A 20,322-nucleotide genomic window follows, 5' to 3' on the forward strand; every position below is an offset into this window, starting at 1 on the left:
AGATACCTAGAAACAAATGACAATGAAAACACGACAACCCAAAACCTACGGGATGCAGCAAAAGCAGTTCTAAGAGGGAAGTTTATAGCAATACAATCCTACCTCAAGAAACAAGAAACATTTCAAATAAACAACCTAACCTTGTACCTAAAGCAATTAGAGAAAGAACAAAAAAAACCCCAAAGTTAGCAGAAGGAAAGAAATAATAAAGATCAGATCAGAAATAAATGAAAAAGAAATGAAGGAAACAAGAGCTAAGATCAATAAAACTAAAAGCAGGTTCTTTGAGAAGATAAAAAAAATTGATAAACCACTAGCCAGACTCATCAAGAAAAATAGAGAGAAGACTCAAATCAACAGAATTAGAAATGAAAAGGGAGAAGTAACAGCTTACACTGCAGAAGTACAAAGGATCATGAGAGATTACTACAAGCAACTATATGCCAATAAAATGGACAACCTGGAAGAAATGGACAAATTCTTGGAAAAGCACAACCTCCCGAGACTGAACCAGGAGAAATAGAAAATATAAACATTCACTGAAATTGAAACTGGATTAAAAATCTTCCATCAAACAAAAGTCCAGGACCAGATGGCTTCCCAGGCAAATTCTATCAAACATTTAGAGAAGAGTTAACACCTATCCTTCTCAAACTCTTCCAAAATATAGCTGAAGGAGGAACACTTCCAAACGAGACCACCATCACCCTGATACCAAAACCAGACAAAGATGTCACAAAAAAAGAAAATGACAGGCCAATATCACTGGTGAGCATAGATGCAAAAATCCTCAACAAAATACAAGCAAACAGAATCCAACAGCACATTAAAAGGATCATACACCATGATCAAGTGAGATTTATCCCAGGAGTGCAAGGATTCTTCAATGTATGCAAATCAAGCAATGTGATAAACCATGTTATCAAACTGAAGGATAAAAACCATATGATAATCTCAATAGAGGCAGAAAAAGCTTTCAACAAAATTCAGTACCCATTTATGATAAAAACCCACAGAAAGTACATAGCGGGAACTTACCTCAACATAATAAAGGTCATATATGACAAACTCACAGCTGACATCATTCTCAATGGTGAAAAACTGAAACCATTTCCACTAAGATCAGGACTATCAAACTACCAATGGCATTTTTCACAGAACTAGACCAAAAATTTTCACAATTTGTATGGAAACACAAAAGACCCTGAAGAGCAAAAGCAATCTTGAGAAAGAAAAATGGAGTTGGAGGAATCAGGCTCACTGACTTCAGACTATACTACAAAGCTACAGTAATCAAGACAGTATGGTACTCGCACAGAAACAGAAATAGAGATCAACGGAACAGGATAGAAAGCCCAGAGATAAACCCACACACATATGGTCACCTTATCTTTGGTAAAGGAGGCAAGAATATACCGTGGAGAAAAGACAGCCTCTTCAATAAGTGGTGCTAGGAAAACTGGACAGCTACATGTAAAAGAATGCAATTAGAACACTCCCTAACACCATACACAAAAAATAAACTCAAAATGGATTAAAGACCTAAATGTAAGGTCAGACACTGTAAAACCCTTAGAGGAAAACATAGGCAGAATACTCTATGACATAAATCACAGCAAGATCCTTTTTTGACCCACCTCCTAGAAAAATGGAAATAAAAACAAAAATAAACAAATGGGACCCAATGAAACATAAAAGCTTTTGCACAGCAAAGGAAATCATACGAAAGGCAAAAAGTCAACTCTCAGAATGGGAGGAAATATTTGCAAATGAAGCACCTGACAAAGGATTAATCTCCAAAATATACAAGCAGCTCATGCAGCTCAATATTAAAAAAACAAACAACCCAATCCAAAATGGGCAGAAGACCTAAACAGACATTTCTCCAAAGAAGATATACCGATTGCTAAAAAACACATGAAAGGATGCTCAACATCACTAATCATTAGAGAAATGCAAATCAAAACTACAATGAGGTATCACCTCACACCGATCAGAATGGCCATCATCAAAAAATCTACAAACAATAAATGCTGGAGAGGGAGTGGAGAAAAGGGAACCTTCTTGCATCGTTGGTGGGAATGTAAAGTGATACAGCCACTATGGAGAATAGTTTGGAGGTTGCCTAAAATCTAAAAAAGAAGTACCATACGACCTAGTAATCCCACTCCTGGGCACATACCCTGAGAAAACCATAATTCAAAAAGAGTCATTTACCACAATGTTCATTGCAGCACTATTTACAGTAGCCAGGACATGGAAGCAACCTAAGTGTCCATCAACAGATGAATGGATAAAGAAGATGTGGCACATATATACAATGGAATATTACTCAGCCATAAAAAGAAACGAAATTGAGTTATTTGTAGTGAGGTGGATGGACCTAGAGACTGTCATACAGAGTGAAGTAAGTCAGAAAGAGAAAAACAAATACCATATGCTAAGACATATATATGGAAGCTAAAAAAAAAAAAATCTGAAGAACATAGGGGTAGGACAGGAATAAAGACACAGACGCAGAGAATGGAGTTGAGGACTTGGGGAGGGGGAAGTGTAAACTGGGATGAAGTGAGAGAGTGGCATGGACATATACACACTACCCGTTGTAAAACAGCTAGTGGGAAGCAGCCGCATAGCACAGGGAGATCAGCTTGATGCTTTGTGTCCACCTAAAGGGTTTGGATAGGGAGAGTGGGAGGGAGACACAAGAGGGAGGAGATATGGGAATATATGTATACATATAGCTGATTCACTTTGTTATACAACAGGAATTAACAAAACATTGTGAAGGAATTATACTCCAATAAAGGTGTTAAAAAATGAAACAAACAAAAAAACACAACAGAATTCCAGTCTTCCCAAATGTGCTTATTTCCCTTTAGTATTCAATGCCCTTGTTGCTCTAATGCTGTGCCTTTGACACATGCTGCTGCTTCATCCACAACCCCATTTTCTTAGCTACAACCCCCATCAATTTTCATCTAAACCAGGCAAATTCCATTCTGAAGGACAAACAACACCTCCTTACTCTTAGTTCAGATACAAAGATTCTTAACGAACCATAACTTATTGGTCTTCTTCAGAAAGAGAGGCTAGAGATGTGATTCTGTTTTTAAAAGTGTAAAAAAAAAACGACCGAGGAAAAATGTATATGTATTTCTGCAGGTCCTAAGATAACACGGGTTCCACTATGCTTCCAGTTGCTTTTATGAAGGAGAGCCCTAATCCTGGTGCTCTTTTAAGCCACAGTGAAAGGTCTGGGGGCTGGAAGTCACGTCTGCAAAGACTGAACTGTCAATATGTTAACCAAATTAAAATCAAGTTAAGAGTGAAATGTGGTGTCTGAAAGATCGTCTCAGAAATGATAGAAATGGTTTCAATTAAAAAAGAAATGCAATATTGCATTATTATTTTGTAAATAAAAGCAGATTTAGTACACAAAGATGGACATTCGTTCCTAACTGTGTCTAAAACAGAATTACATAGAATTTCCAGGGGGAAAAATAATATCTGTGTAATATTTTGTTCTAAAATATTTTATTTTTTAGGCTTAGACCCAATTAATTATTTTGAATGTTTTCCCTGAAGGACTATGGCTCACATCTAGCAGGTTCTGGGGCTGAAGTTACATGTGCCATGAGGATGAAGGAGGCAGGCATATAACAAGGGGTCGTGGACTATAGTTGAGTCTTCCAGAAACTTGACTTTAGATGTTTTCTGGAATAAAAAATAACAACTACAGTGCAAAATTCTACAGAAGCACATAATTTAATAGGTTCTGTCCAGCATGCCCACAATTTACTAAATAAATGTTAAGCCCCTGTATTAACCTACATAGAGAACTTAGCATAATAAGTCCTTATTGGATCCCTTGAAAAAATGAGCTCCGAGAAATTGCAGGGTTTTTGAAAGTTAAAAACAAAGTCAGGGATGCAGCCTGTGTCTTATCACTGATTCTCAAATTTTAGCATCAGAATTACTTGGAGGGCATGATAAAACAGGTTGTTGTACTGCCATCCACACGTTTCTGATTCACTAGGTCTGGAGCAGGGCCCAAGAATTCACATTTCTAATAAGTTCCCAGGTGATGCTGATGTTGCTGATCTATGGGCCACACTTCGAGAACCACTGTCTGACCTGATGAAGAACACAGGGAAGCCAAAGAGGGAGCTCAACCTTCACCTCTAGGAGGGCACAGCCACACATGGCATCACACTAAGCACCTGGGGAAAATCTAGAAGACATGGCTCCTTAATCAATTGTGTAAACTCACTGTAGTGAAGAAAGCCACTACCAAGGGACAGGAATTGTGGGAAGTGGAGAGAAAGAGAAGAGAGGCAGAGTGATGTGTTTGAGGGGGAAGACCAAAGATCAGTGGACATCAGTGAATGTGTGAAGATAGCGACTAGGTTTATCCTTTCAACAAATATTGATTGAGCACGTACTCTGTGCCCCAAAACTGGGCTGGGGGCTAGAGACTCATCAGTGTCCCATCAAAACAGAAAATGCCCCTGCTTTCTTGAACATTGTGGCTAGGAGAAATAAACAATAAATTGTTACACAAATAAATATAAAACACATAAGATACATAACTGCTATGGAGAAGAAGAACAAGGCAGAGTAAGTTGAATTTAAGTTCATTTTTCACACAGGTGATGTGGTGATGTGGGAAGGATGCCCACCAGATATCAGACATAAGGGCTGCCACAAGAAACTGAGACAATTCCAACTGGTAACTTTATTAATTACTTATCCTCCAGATGCCAAGATTAGTATAAAGAACTCCATATAGTGAGGGTGTAGACTTCATGAGAGCCCTCCAGCTTAGAGGTCTATTATATTCATACATTCACAGATCTCATTTAAGTTGGTCTGGGAGAGAAGATAAAGTATGTATTGGTTTTGTGGCGGTCAGCTTTACAGATTCAAAACTATATCCCATCCACAGATGTGCTGTGGAGGATCAGGCTTAGAAAAGAGGTTTGCATATTTCATATTTCAGGTCTCAAATGAAATTTTTCCAACACACAATGATCATGATCAGAAAACAGTAATACTGTTTGACTTAGTTATAATACTAGTTATAGCAACAGTTCCTTCTTTCACTTTCAGGATGGCAAAAAATAGTCAGGACTTAGGTCAGCCAATACTTCTGAAAGGATCTAGCACAGATGGTTCAATGAGGAGAAAAATTATATGAATTCTAAGGTAACTTCTTGGTTATTTTCCATCCTATAGTAAAGGCACAAGGACAGAGGATTCCCTCCCAGGCAGAGTCCTAGCCTTTTTAAATTTATAAATGCTTACCTCATGAAATGCAAATGCTCATGTATCTTATCCAAATAAGTCTAGTAGGCTCTAAACATACCAAAAACAGGGGGAAAAAAAGGAAAGAAAAAAAAAAACAAAGACTGAAAAAACTCTCAAACACTTACTGGGTACTTCTTTCCATGTACTCCTTTGTGGACACTCGTTTGCATATTTGAATTGCATTTCCCTCCACTTTGAGAATTCTCCTACACTCAGACGGTGAAATACGCTGTTTGAATATTATTATTATTTAAGCTCTTAGTTTTCTGCGTTCTTATGAGGTCACTTCCTAGACTCCTTTCTAATTTCCTCTTTTAAACCACAGCTACATCAAGCTGACTGCTACTCTCAAAAGCATAGGACTTATGAAAAAAGTGGTTGGACATTTCCAGTCCACTGATGGTTTAAAATACTTTCTGAATTATCAGATCTTTTTAAAAAGCCCATGGTATGTTTAATTATGTAGACATATCTCCTCTGCGTTGCTTTTTAAGCTTTGAAAATATCAAAATCATGACAAGACATGAGAAGAATTCTATTTTGACAAAATGAAAAACACAAAAATTCTTCTACTCAGAAAAAAAGGAATGTAATGGAGAAAATAAACGCAAAAATAGAATTGGCTGAAAACCAGCAACCACAAGAAAAGAAATACTGCAGGAAATGGAACTAATCAGTTATTATAGTGAAGATTTTTTTTCCCAGACTTTCTTGGGGTGAAAAAAAATTTAAATTAATGTAGAAACTAGGAGTTTGGACAAAGCTACATATGTAATCAAAGAATTCCATGTGAATATTTATTTTTTGAAAGGACAATAGAGTTTTCATTGAGTGGAACTTCGAAATTTAATCTCCTTGAGATTCTTCTGATATCTCAGTGAAACGTTAATAAGAAGCATTGGAGCTTTTGAGCAGTAAGGTCTGTATAATTATGCCATCATATCCTTTCTAAAGATATAACTATGTCCCTAACTCAAGTCACTTCAAGGGTCAGTCCATTCAGGAAGAGACTTGCTTTGGCTGAATCCGCCCTCAACTCAGCAATAATCATTGCCTATAAATTAGGCTTCTTTGAATTAACAGTCATTCCCACACTGGCAAATTTTGTAATATGAAAGTTGCTTCTTCCAGTTATCCTCTCATCATAGCTTACCCATATCATTTGGTTATTTTGGTATAAAATATACCAATCGTTTTTTAACTGTTTTATGCCTAAGAAATGCCATTTCTAAATATGGATATGGAAAATTGACCTCTGTATATGTTAAAATATATTTAGAAATAATTGTCATTTATTTGCTAGGGGTTTTTGGAAAACCAGTATCATCAAACTTGCCAAATAGTCTGTTATTCTACGTTTTTTAAAAAAAAATTATTAGCTAATTTACTTAACAAAGGCATTTACAAAAGTGTGACAGCCTCTGGGCATATCTGCAGAGACAGCAGATTCGGGACTGTAAAGGGTGGAAAATAACCTATACATGATCCCCAATATCATAATTGAATTTAGTGTGTGGTGTCAAGAAAAAATGGTGCCCAGAAACTCAGACCTTGTCCTGATATCTTCGGCTGTTACAATCACCATATTTAAAAACTATATACGTTAGAAACCATACGACTTATCTCCACTTGATTTATACACAAGAAAACACAGGTCTCAAGAGTTGAAATTCATTATTCAAGGTCACACAGCTACTTACGGGCAAGAATTTGACCCAGGTCTCCGTATGTCAAGGGACATTAATGGTCACTAACAATCATGGGGTAAGTGAGCTCCAGTCAGTTACAGAGTAACACAACAGGTAATGAGTTGAAAAAAATTAATATGGACCTTTTTTCACACCCTTGTTTTAACTCACAGAAGCTTATTCATATATAAATTCGTGAAGGTTTGAGACATTTTCGTCACCATTTCACAATACTCAGGCAAAACACATTGAGGACTGAAAAGAGTTTGGCTGATGAAGAGGATTCTGAGTCAAAGTATTTTGTGGAATATTTTTTTTAACTCATTCTCTTTGTATTTCATAAATATAAGAATGAAAGTTGATGAGTGTGCACTGTCTGCAAGACGCTCTGCTAAAGAGCGTTATATATATTACCTCATTTATTTCCTTTGATTACTATTAAATCAATTTTTAATCTCAATTTTTTGAGACTATTAACATAGCAATTGTCATATAGCCAGTAAGTGCTGGAACCAGCATTTGAACCCATATGATTCCACAGTCTTTATTTGTATCCAACAAATTAAATTGCTTAACTCTTAAAAGTTATCCCCTGACCCTGCCTACCTAATTGTTTTCTAATAAAATTTATTTCTTTTAAACAATTAGACTAAAGAAGCTGCTTCTGCCCAAGGAAAAAATTATATTCCTAAAATTAGATAGAAACAAACATTAAAATTGATTCTAAATAGGAATAAATAATATAACCAGGAGGTTCAATCGAAAATCTTTATGTATTGAGCATCTAAGATGCCTTCTCTGGGTTTCCATGCCAACCTTTCTATAATGCTAAAACAAGCTGTGCAACAACATTTACTCACACTGCATTATGTAGGCTTTTGATACATTAAAAATTATTTTTAATAAGCCCAATTAAATTTTGAATATTTAGCACATGGGAGAAGTAGCATTGGCACAAGTCATTGGTGAGGCAAGCAATGTAGCTTTTGTTTTTCTAAATGAGAGGAGCCTTAAAAAACAGATTTGAAGGAGATTTTTTATTTCCGTTAACTTTCTTTTTATGTATATCCATAGTTAGTCATAGCTTTTCAAAATAGAGTTTTATAAAAGTTATGCTTAAAATATAAACAGCTCTAAGTGTTTAACACTGAATATGTAGAAGACAAATCTGGAAATCTAGGGCACTTCCATCCTCTATTCAGACCACCTGATAAAAGAAAAATAAATAAATAAAAAACCACATGGAGGTGAATAGGTCTGCTGATCCTCTCATGCAGTTTGAAGAGATTTCTTTTTATTTACCAAGCTCATTAAGGACAAATATATTGTGGCTTGATTGACTGTTAAGTATGATAGGGTCCTCTAATGGAGAAGAAGGGACTACTGCAGGTCAAGAGAGGAGAGAAGGGGGACCTGGCAGGTAGGTTCAGCATTCAACATGCAGAAGGCCCAGGCTGATGGCAGTCCAGACACGGTGGTTAGAAAGGGGATGCTCACATAGGACATTCCACCCAAAAACAGCAGATTACACTCTATTCTCAAGTGCACACAGAACATTCTCCAAGATAGATCACATCTTGGGTCACAAATCAAGCCTCAGTAAATTTAAGAAAATTGAAATCATATCAAGCATCTTTTCCAACGACAATGAGAGAGATTAGAAATCAATTGAGATTAGAAATCAATTACAGGAAAAACACTAAAAAACACAAACACATGGAGGTTAAACGATATGTTACTAAATAACCAACAGATCACTGAAGAAATCAAAGAAGTAATAAAAAACACCTAGAGACAAATGACAATGAAAACATGATGACACAAAACCTATGAGACACAACAAAAGCAGTTACAAGAGGGAAGTTTATAGCAATACAATCCTACAATCCTTCAAGAAACAAGAAAAATCTCAAACAATCGAACCTTACACCTAAAGAACTAGAAAAAGAACAAACAAAACCCAAAGTTAGTAGAAGGAAAGAAATCATAAAGATCAGAGCAGAAATAAATGAAATAGAAACAAAGAAAACAATAGCAAAGATCAATAAACCTAAAAGCTGGTTCTCTGAGAAGATAAACAAAATTGATAAACCTTTAGCCAGACTCATCAAGAAAAAGAGGGAGAGGACTCAAATCAATAAAACTAGAAATGAAAAAGAAGTTACAATGGACACCTCAGAAACACAAAGCATCAAAAGAAACTACTGCAAGGGACTATATGCCAATAAAATGGACAACCTGGAAGAAATGGATGAATTCTTAGAAAGGTATAACCTTCCAAGACTGAACCAGGAAGAAATAGAAAATACAAACAGATCAATTACAAGTAATGAAATTGAAACTGTGATTTAAAATCTTCCAACAAACAAAAGTCCAGGCCCAGATGGCTTCACAGGTGAATTCTATCAAGCATTTAGAGAAGAGCTAACACCTATCCTTCTCAAACTCTCCCAAAAAATTGCAGAGGAAAGAACACTCCAAAACTCATTCTATGAGGCCACCATCACCCTGATACCAAAACCAGATAAGGATATTACAAAAAAAGAAAATTACACAGACCAATATCACTGATGAATATAGATGTAAAAATCCTCATCAAACTACTAGCAAACAGAATCCAATAACACATTAAAAGGATCATACACCATTATCAAGTGGGATTTATCCCAGGTATGCAAGGATTTTTCCATGTATGCTAGTCAATCAATGTGATACACCATATTAACAAACCGAAGAATAAAAACCATATGATCTTCTCAACAGATGCAGAAAAAGCTTTTGACAAAATTTAACACCGATTTATGACAAAAACTCTTGAGAAAGTGGGTATAGAGGGAACCTACCTCAACATAACAAAGGCCACATACAACAAACCCACAGCAAACATTGTTCTCAATGGTGAAAAACCAAAAGCACTTCCTGTAAGATCAGGAACAAGACAAGGATGTCCACTCATACCACTATTATTCAACATAGTTTTGGAAGTCGTAGCCATGGTAATCAGAGAAGAAAAAGAAATAAAATGAATACAAATTGGAAAAGAAGTAAAACTGTCACTGTTTGCAGATGACATGATACTATACATAGAAAATCCTAAAGATGTCACCAGAAAACTACTAGTGCTAATTAATGAAGTTGGTAAAGTTGCAGGATACAAAATTAACACACAGAAATCGCTTGCATTCCTATACACTAAAAACGAAAGATCAGAAAGAGAAATTAAGGAAACACTCCCATTCACCATTGGAACAAAAAGGTTTACCTCCTTAAACCTACCTAAGGAGGTAAAAAACCTGTACTCAGAAAACTAAAAGACACTGATGAAAGAAATCAAAGATGACATATACAGATGGAGAGATATACCATGTTCTTGGATTGGAAGAATCAACAATGTGAAAATGACTATACTACCCAAAGCAATCCACAGATGCAATGCAACCCCTATCAAATTACCAATGGCATTTTTCACAGAACTAGAACAAAAAAATCTTAAAATTTGTTTGGAGACACAAAAGACCCTGAATAGCCAACACAATCTTGAGAAAAAAAAAACGGAACTGGAGGAATCAGACGCCCTGACTTCAGACTATACTACAAAGCTACAGTAATCAAGACAGTGTGGTACTGGCACAAAAACAGAAATATAGATGAATGGTACAGGATAGAAAGCCCAGAGATAAACCCACTCACCTACGGTCAACTAATCTATGACAAAGTGGGCACGTATAAAAAATGGGGAAAAGACAAGTCTCTTCAATAAGTGGTGCTCGGAAAACTGGACAACTACATGTAAAAGAATGAAACTGGAACACTCCCTAACATCATACATAAAAGTAAACCCAAAATGGATTAAAGACCTAAATGTGAGACCAGACGCTATAAAACTCTTAGACGAAAACATAGTCAGAACACTCTGTGACATAAATCACAGCAAGATCTTTTTTGACCCACCTCCTAGAGTAATGGAAATAAAAACAAAAATAAACACATGGGACCTAATGAAACTTGAAAGCTTTTGCACAGCAAAAGAGAACACAAGATGAAAAGACAACCCTCAGAATGGGAGAAAATATTTGCAAATGAATCAATGGACAAAGGATTAAGCTTCAAAATATATACACTGCTCATGCAGCTCAATATCAAAAAAAACAAACAACCCAATCCAAAAATGGGCAGAAGATCTAAATAGACATTTCTCCAAAGAAGAAATACAGATGGTCAAGAGGCACATGAAAAGATGCTCAACATCACTAATTATTAGAGAAATACAAGTCAAAACTACAATGAGGTATCACCTCACACCAGTCAGAATGGCCATCATCAGAAAATATACAAACAATAAATGCTGGAGAGGGTGTGGCGATAAGGGAACCCTCTTGCACTGGTGGTGGGAATATAAATTGATACGGCCACTATGGAGAACAGTATGGAGGTTCCTTAAAAAACTAAAAATAGAACTACCATACAACCCAGCAATCCCACTACTGGGCATATACCCTGAGAAAGCCATAATTCAAAAAGACACATGCACCCAATGTTCATTGCAGCACTATTTACAATAGCCAGGAGGCCACCATCACCCTGATACCAAAACCAGACAAGGATATTACAAAAAAAGAAAATTACACAGACCCCCAGACTTCAGACTTCCTGCTTCAGGAAGCAACCTACATGTCCATCGACAGACGAATGTATAAAGAAGATGTGGTATATATATATACAATGGAATATTACTCAGCCATAAAAAGGAATGAAATTGGATCATTTATAGAGATGTGGATGGACCTAGAGACTGTCATAGAGAGTGAAGTAAGTCAGAAAGAGAAAAATATCGTATATTAACACATATATGTGGAATCTAGAAAAATGGTACAGATGGACCAGTTTGCAAGCCAGAAATAGAGACATAAATGTAGAGAACAAATGTATGGACACCAAGGGGAGAAGTGGGGGATGGGATGAATTGGGAGACTGGGATTGACATATATACAGTAATATGTATAAAATAGATAACTAATGAGAACCTGCTGTATAGCACAGGGAACTCCACTTTGCTGTACAGTAGAAGCCAACACAACATTGTAAAACAACTATACCCCAATAAAAAATGAATAAATAATAATAAAAAAAAATTTTAAAAAGAAAGAAAGGGGATGCTCAGGACAGCAATAGAGAGGAGTACACAAAGCACTGGGAATAATAACAATCCAACAATAGCAATGAGAATGAGAATGTGAAAGTAATCAATACTTAATGACTACGAAAATAGTATTGGGCAGGGTGTAAGTTTCCAGAAAGACAGAAATGACAAGGCATATATGGTCTCTGCCTCAAAGAACCTAGAATCTAATTCAAAAGAAAAATAAACGTTGAATAAGGAATGGGAATAAAGTGAAATGCCACGACATATCAGATTTGGAGTGTTATCGGAGTGCAGAGCCAAGCCATATAGCCCAGTGGAGCGAAGGCTGCCCTGAGAAACTGACGACTAAGCATGCATCTCAACAGGAAAAATGGAGAATAAAGGGGAGGAGGTGACAAGAGACGAGGCTGAGAATTACTTACAGGTGCTAACTAATTTAAGGTGAATACAAATATCAGAATTTAATTTGTGCCTTACCAGGCTATGCAGAAGCACTTAATATGTCATATCTAAAGATCAGATTTAGGCAACCATAGATAAACAGGAAAAGACAACTGTAAATTCGTTAAGAGTCATGACTACTCTTATTTCATCACCCATAATTGTGGACTGCATTGAGCTGATGCCTCACTGATCTACTGCTCTGTGTTTCTTGTCCATAGTTGTAATATGTTTGAGTGGAATATTTTTATTTCAAGAAGGTAGCGTCAACTATTACTTTCTCCAAATGAGGAAGATTTAAAATCTGACCAAAGGTAAATAGACAAAAATTTCCACGTAAGAACTTTTTAAAAGACCCTAATTAATGACTCTTCTAATGACAATTTCATGGATTGAAGTCACAGGCCATACCCCTCTCCATGGGAGAGACCTACAGCTGCAAATCTCTTATATATATTAATAATTTTGAAAATTATTTTATGTATTGATTTGAACCCTGAATCAGTGACTCCAAATCATAAAATACTTTTGATAGTCATAGCACTTTCAAGTTATTTTGAAAAGTATTTGTCACAAACATTTCCTGAAATATCATAAAGGATGGGGGCAATAATTTCCTCAATCTGAGATTTAAGATTCATCAACTGACTTCGGTGATATGATTTAGTATCATTTATAGCCATCTGTAACACTTCTTGCAGCTCACTTTTCTTCCTCTGCTTTTAGAGTTCAAAATACTGTCTTATGGAAATGTCCATCATTTTTGCCCTGGCCATATTTATAATGCTGTGATGTCTGCCTTGATTCAGATGTGCATGGCCATGCCTTTCTGCTCTGATTAGTTCTTGATGTCTAACTTACTCTCTTTTCCTAATACATTCTGTCATATCACAGATGAGATCCAGTTGGTGAAACAAAAGGGACCCCACCCTTTGTACCAGAGCACTGGTAGAAATGATGCTACAATGAGCTATCTGTTTTTTTTGTGTGTGTGGTATGCGGGCCTCTCACTGCTGTGGCCTCTCCTGTTGCGGAGCACAGGCTGCGGACGCGCAGGCTCAGCGGCCATGGCTCACAGGCCCAGCCGCTCCACGGCATGCGGGATCTTCCCGGACCGGGGCACGAACCTGCGTCCCCTGCATTGGCAGGCGGACTCTCAACCACTGCGCCACCAGGGAAGCCCGAGCTGTCTGGTTTTATACTCAGTGTGAGGGGTAGCTCGCCACCGTTTCGCTACTTCTCTAAAGGTGAGCAGACAAACTCTCCTCGTTTTAATTATGTTTATGAAGACAACATTTTCTGAACTCCAACTCTAAACATATGGTCTGTCAAAAGATTTTTCTGTGTGATTTATGATTTTATTTATATGAAGTCTTACAAAGCTGAACAACTGAACTACATTATCAAATATTTAATCTATCATTCATTGAAAATAATAATATCAGGGGGGTGCTGGTACTTATGAAAACAATAATTATTGAATTTAGCATGTGAAGCTTCTCCTTAAAAATATGCTGTAGAATGGAATATGTGAAGCTTAAACTATTGATCTCAAAATCCCAATTTCTTGGCTTAAAGGGTCAGATGGATCATAAATGTGCTTCTAATGTTATCTTTACAAAAGGCACAGAGTCCCAGCTGACAGAATTCTAATATGGTAAACTCTCTTTCCTGTTTTTTTCCTGAGAAGTTAGAAGGGAGAAATACCCATCCTTACAGCTGAAGCAGCTTTTTTTAATTTTTAGTTTTTAAAAGAAGATTAAAGAGTTTACAGAAAGCAAGGAGGAAGCAAAAAGACAGACAGATGAAGGTGGGAGGAAAAGGTTATGATCCAATCAGACATCCTTTATTCTTGAAGAATAAATTGTGTGGTTTCCTAGTAATGATAAAAAAGGAAGGGGGGGAACTTGACAGGTGCTGCCACAAAAGTGCTTTTGAAAGCCATCAGTTGCTGCATTTTAAAATTCTTAATAGACGAGGACAAACCATTTAGCAAACTGCACATTATATTTAGGTGCATCACATAAACGTGCTGTACAGCACATGGACGCACTTCGAAGGCTGTTCGAGTTACCGCCTCAAAAAGAAAGGGCAAGACTCTACCTGCCATGTTCCCTTCTAGCACACTTCCTGGCACACTGTGGTACTCACCACAGCATTTCTTTAATGAATAAATAATCTACTAGGTGTCCATTTACACAGGCTAGAAATAAGGTTAGCCTGACTCAATACTAAAATAGGAAATTATAAAAAGCTCTAAATTTGGCTTTGGAGGCAGATTGGCATAATGAGTGATTTTCAAAAGAAGGTGCCATGCGTTATCTTTCATCGCACTGACATTAATCAACATAATTGCAACCAGACAGTATTGACAAGATACTGTCACATATCACAACGTGCAGTCAGCATGAGCAGTTTTGTTCAAAGGTTTCTGTGTGATATGGGCCAGGTCCAAAATAAACCCAGTGACACTCAATGAAATTTAAAACTGTGAGTCTGAAAAGTGTAATAGGGAGCAAGGTAAACAATACTGCTAAAACCTAGCCTATGAAATTATAATTTCTCGAGAAGTAAATGGCCTTATGAAAGGGAAAATATTTTGCCTTGTTAAAGAATGACTCTCAGAAGGCCTTAGGTTGTCTGAAGAATTTTCCCTTAAATACACATCCTTATAATTAGAAGTTAGGCCTTCTTGCACTTTCTTAATCCCCAAATTAAGAAATTAAAGCAAAATAAAATAATATGAAATAATACTTCTGCTGGAAAAATTGAGCTCCAGTGACATTCTTTTCTCTTTGCGCAGAGAAATAAAATTTGTGTAGGTGAAGGCTGCTGCTTCATTATTAGTCATTATTAGAGTTTTCTCCATGTCCTTCTTCAGAATACTAATTTATTCACACACATAAAAATATGCATTTTAAACTGTTTCTACTAAATTTAAAGAGAAAGTGTAAGAAAAAAGTAACCCATATGGAAAAAGTATGCTCTTATTAGAGCATATGGGTTTTAGCTCTGTGTAAGTATACATATTAAGAAACGAATCATTGAATGTCTTACAGGGAAGCCTGGATTTACTAATCTCCTGATCTATTTATCATCAGCAGATGCTTACTCTGGTTGCAAGCTGAATGATTGATTATTCCCAGAAAGCTCATAATTGCTGTAATTAGGGTCACATGACCTCCAGCTTGTCTTGCTTAGAAAAAAAAGCAGATGGCCAAATATTAACATTTGAATGAGCACCAGAGATCCTTTAGTTAAGGAGAGTTTAAGTTAAATTCACCAGAAAGCTGTGAATGTCTGATCTCAAACACACTTAGAGGAGTAGTTTAAATTCTTTTTATATTGTCCATTCTGCTCTCCGCAGAGGCCCGCCCTCCCTTACAAAGGCCAAATCTGAGCAGTCCTACCCCACTAATCTAACCCAGCAACCAGGCAACTATAGAGTGAGGAAGGAGTGATGACTCTACTTAAAAATCTTCCCATTTTAAATTCTATTTTTTCTTTGTTTTAGAGTATATTAGCAGAATATTTCAAAAACTGAAATCATTCATTGACTTTTCTTAGTAAATAATGATATTACTCATTGTAAGGGCAAATACAAATTAAAAATAAGGGGCTTAATTCTCCCTGTTGAAAATTAGGGTAGAGACTTTCCCCTTTCTTTTTTCTTTTAGAAATTCTTGCACCTTCCTTTTCAAATGCATGTAAATCTTTATAATAGCTAATTAAGTCTCCAGTCACCCTCCCATTCAGAAATGTTTTTTTCAAAGACCTGGGAGCCATCTTTTTGAAATGCAAACATTGAGGGGGAATAGCTCCTCTATCTCCCAATTCTTGCTGGAGAGTATTAGAGCCTAATTTAGGTTGGCTTCTTGCTCCAAGTTGTAAAACTACTTCCTGTTGGAAAGGTACTAGAAGTCTCTCCCTCCACTAAAGAAAGCCAATTAGCTAACACAGATGGTCACCCCAGTTGCCAAGTAAATTCAGTCCTCTTACTCGAGAACTAGTTATTGTTTCCCTTGAAAGCATGTATGTAATGGGTTGTATCTGCTTGACTATTTAGAAGGGTGAAATTTCTTTTGGTCTTTGCAATCTCTTAGTGGATTGCCTCTGATGCCCATCACATTCTAATTTAGCGCTTATTCATTAACAGAAGTGTTTTCTTTCTTTACTAACTTTGTGGAAAGGATTTTGGGGTTGGGAGAAGTTTTTGTTTTTAATTATATTTCTCCAATAATTTCAATTCCAATTAACCCTTCTCCCTGGAGTGGAGGCCTTTTAGAAAATTTAACAAATAATTCAGATGGCGAAATTCCAAATTTCCCATGTGAAATTTATTAAAGAGGTATTTAATTTTACTATTTCATTTATCTTTAATTATGAACAAGCTTGGTAATATTAATACCAAAATAAAACAAATCCAGATAGCATGAATGTCAGTTAGAACATTTGGCTCCCATGTGTCAAGATATTGATGTTTATTTTTTCTTCTAAAACAACCTAACATAAAACATAATTTTATTAATGTAACCTCTTAGAACAGACCTTCAGATTAATATTTCTCTATATAACTATTCTTTGTGCACAAAAAGAGCAGGAGAAGTCTCATGATGGATTGGATTCCTGCTCATAGTTTAAAAAAATATACACGTAAAAGTTCAACAGATATTTGCTGAAAGAGAAAAAATGGAAGGTTGAGACAGAAGGGGAGATGGAAGAGGCAAAATCCAGGTCCAAAGTAAACTTGTCCTGCATTCTCTGTTCCAGGTCTCCTAAATTCCCAGTCCTTTCTCTGTGCCTAGGCTTCTGTAGACCCCTTTTAAGAAATGTCCTTCTTTGTCTAGCTCTCACATTATATGTCTATTTAAATTCTATTCACTTTTAAATGCAGTTGAAATTCCTTTTTTTTTTTTTTATGTAGTCCTTGTAAATCACGATGAATTATACCTTTTCTGGATCTCTCTAGAAAGTTATATCTGTACTTAGTATTTGATTGTATTGCCATGTATTAGTTGCTATTTATATGCATTCATTTTCCCTTCCCTTAACTTGACTACAAGCTACTGGAGACCAAAGGAACCATTTTTAATACTTCTAAAGCATCCATAGAACCTAGGACTCGAACCACACGTGTATTCTCAAAACTTGATTTAGTAATAACTGCTCTGTTTCATTAGAATTGTATCTTCTTGTGTAGGCTTACTTCATATATGCAGAGATTTTTACTATGAAAGTACTGGTAGCAACCCATGATTTAGAAATACCATCATTTATGAATTTCCATGGAAGTATGAAACTGAAAGAAGCAATCTGATTACCCAAAGTCTAGATCAGAAAAAAAAAAAGGTTATCATCTGGGCTGTTTTACTTTTTATTTCCTTTTAAAAATTTGTTTGGGGCTTCCCTGGTGGCGCAGTGGTTGAGAGTCTGCCTGCCGATGCAGGGGACACGGGTCTGGGAAGATCCCACATGCCGCGGAGCGGCTGGGCCCATGAGCCATGGCCGCTGAGCCAGCACGTCCGGAGCCTGTGCTCCGCAACGGGAGAGGCCACAACAGTGAGAGGCCCGTGTACAGCAAAAAAACAAAAAAAAATTGTTTGGGTATCAGGCATTTATCCGTAACTAGGATTTTTTTATACAAACTCTTCTCTTCCTTGGGCACACTTCTTCCTTTCCCCACTCCTCATCATCCTCCCACCCTAAAGTGGTAGACTTCCACATGGGGCACCTTGTACATGGAGCTAATGACTTCTACATCCAAGAAAGCAGTACACTGTTTGACTAGCTGAGTGGGACACCATTTACGATAGTGTCAAAATGGTGAAATAAAGAGCTAAGTATCAAGAATAGTATCAGTGTGGTCTTTATGAGATAAATAGTGAGCTGGTAAAAATATCTTTGATCAAACCATGACACAGAAGATACGATGTTTAATCCAAAGAGAAACCATTTACCTGAGAAAACTTTCTGAAAGCAAAACCAAATCAAATCATGTTTCAAACACTTTTAATGTCTCCCACTGGCATTTTGCCATATGTTGCAGTGACAAAACATATTCCATTTCTGAAAGCTTCCTATGTTGCCTTGTTGAATGATGAAGTAATTGACTTTTGCATCTTCTGTATATTTATGTAAAGGTAAAGAGCTTCTGTATTTTCTAAACTCAAAGTTAAAACAACTTTTGCCACTTGGTCTCATTCTCCTTCTGCAACTGAGCACCTTAGTAGTAACCAAGAAAGTTTATGAAAACTGCCCAGATATGGGAAAATCAGAAAATTAACAAATATTTATTCAGCCCCTATAATATAAAAGAAAAACAGCAATTCCAGGTATGGTAGAGGAGAAGAATCATGTTTGATAGAGAGGAATAACAACTATTTAGGTAACTCCTTGGTGGTGGGGGGGTTTCCATTTATAGTTAATGCATGATTATTCAAGTACCATAAGATATTTTAAAGTAACTTAAGTAATTATTAAGTACATGAATTTTCTATGTTGTGCAATACTTGTATGAAATAGAAGGGAAGCTGATTACATTCCACTGAAACACCTATATAATATCCTAGCCTGTATATATAAGTATAATTTCTCAAATTAATTTCACCTAGCCTACATGGCTGCTTATGCATGCCTCAAACATACTACTAATAGGAAAAGATGTACATCTTCATTTCCAAATAGTTAAAAGAGGTAGAAAACCCCAAAAGGTAATTATTATTATTATTATGTGATATTAATGCCAGATGGCCTATTAGATCTCTGAGTCCCTAAAAGAAATGGAAAGTCAAAGTGAAATTTGAAAGTGTTTGGATCTATAAAGTTGCCTATCAAATCAAACATCCTACTCACTGACCTACTTTTTCCATATTTCCAAACTTACCTAAAATTCTTAAACAATGAAAAAAACTTGGAAATAAAAATCACAATTAGAGAAGGGAATTCTTGTAATTTAACTTTGCCTAATGGTTTCAGAAATGAAGCCCTCCTTCCCTCCATGGACACATATATGTTTTCTACCCCTTTTGTCTAGTTTAGTCTCATTTATGGGGCTGATATTCTTTAAGATGGTTTTAAGACCCCTTAAAGATGCCAGCATAGGTGTTTTTTAAAAGTGGACTAACTCATTCTTGTACCTTCATCTTGTACCTAGACAGCTACTTCTGGCAAGGCACTACTATGTGATAACAGATTTAGGGACAAGACTGAAAAAGTATTTCCACTCTATAAGCAAAACATCTTCAGTCAAACGATATCAAGTTCACTCTAATTTATCATTCTAAAGATTAATATCTTATAAATGAAGCCACTATTGAATGGGATATACAAATATACTATAAGCCAGTAATTACATTTGGGTAAATATGTATTTTTCTACTTATTTTTATCCTCCAAAAGACTGTTCTGTATTTTAAGAACTATTACATTTCACAGAGGAATAGTTTATTTAAAAATTGTGTCTGATTTAGTGACTAGGTACCTCTATTCATAAAATGAAGATGATAATATTTAAAGTTCCAAATATGTATTTATATTCTAAAAATTAGCTAATAGACTTCTTTTATATTTGAACTATAAACTTTACTTGACAGACATACAACTTTTACTGGAAGATAGGAGAGAGAGGGAGGAGAAGAGAAAGAACGAGAGAGAGACATGGGTAGATACACAAATATAGATGTAAGTGTATAATGTTAAGTTTTTCTTTTTTTATTCAGCTCTTCCCTAAACAGATTAAAA

General features: G+C 36.1%; 1 protein-coding gene across 8 annotated transcripts in view; it reads right to left on the reverse strand.

Annotated features, from left to right (window-relative positions):
• MAP2 (microtubule associated protein 2) overlaps positions 1-20,322 on the reverse strand; it is a 278,280-nt gene that overhangs the window by 182,909 nt on the left and 75,049 nt on the right. The window contains exon 1 of one of the 8 annotated variants that reach the window (XM_032637131.1): positions 5,436-5,570. The exons of the other annotated variants lie outside the window; for them this stretch is intronic. The gene's annotated coding sequence lies outside the window, so the exon portion shown is untranslated. Of the gene's footprint in view, positions 1-5,435; positions 5,571-20,322 lie in introns of those variants that run through there. 8 annotated transcript variants of the gene reach the window in all.

The sequence above is a fragment of the Phocoena sinus genome, chromosome 7 (assembly GCF_008692025.1).
Source record: "Phocoena sinus isolate mPhoSin1 chromosome 7, mPhoSin1.pri, whole genome shotgun sequence".
NCBI classification, from domain to species: domain Eukaryota; kingdom Metazoa; phylum Chordata; class Mammalia; order Artiodactyla; family Phocoenidae; genus Phocoena; species Phocoena sinus.